Here is an 842-nt window from a genome sequence, read left to right as displayed (position 1 = left end):
ATGTTGGAAGATGAAAAAATGTGTAAAGGGACAAAAATGGGGGGGGAATGGGCTTGCAAGCCTCAGGGATGTTTTCCAACCCTCTTACCAAGCCAAAACCAGCACGGGTTTTGAAAAACAAAAAGTACTATTCACAGTTCTACATAACCCGTACGGGTTATGTAGAACTAAAACCATTATTTTGTGTTTCACAAAACCCGTATGGGTTATGAAGACATAATAATGTATGCTTGTAAACTTAGCATTTACTACACATATGTATAGACATACATATATAATATGTGTTTATGTATGTATATATGCATATATTTATATAGATATAAGTATATATGTTTGTATACATGCATGTCTCTCGTCTTTTCCTCTCTCTCTCATCTTCCTTCCCCCATCACCGTCTTTGTCTATTATGAGCCCTAATTATCCTCCTTGAGTTCTATCTCATCTCTCTCCCCCTCACACTTCTCTTGCTGTCGAGTCTCTCCCCCTCACACTTATCTTTGTGTTGAGTCTCTCACCCTTTTCTCCTTCTCATTCTCTCTCTACCTCACGTCTCTCACCCTCTCCTCCTTCTCCTTCTCTCTCTCTCCCTATCCCACTCTCTCTCTCTCTCTCTCTCTCTCTCTCTCTCTCTCTCTCTCTCTCTCTCTCTCTCTCTCTCTGTTTCCCTATCTCTCTCTCTCCCTCTCTTCTTATCCCCTTCTCTCTTTGTCTCTAATTCTCTCCCCCCTCACCCTTTTCCCCCTCTGCCTCCCTCTATCTTGACCCTACTCTCTCTCTCTCTCTCTCTCTCTCTCTCTCTCTCTCTCTCTCTCTCTCTCTCTCTCTCTCTCTCTATCCTATTC

Source organism: Cryptomeria japonica, chromosome 8, assembly GCF_030272615.1.
Source record: "Cryptomeria japonica chromosome 8, Sugi_1.0, whole genome shotgun sequence".
Lineage (NCBI taxonomy): Eukaryota > Viridiplantae > Streptophyta > Pinopsida > Cupressales > Cupressaceae > Cryptomeria > Cryptomeria japonica.
This window is presented reverse-complemented; position numbering follows the sequence as displayed.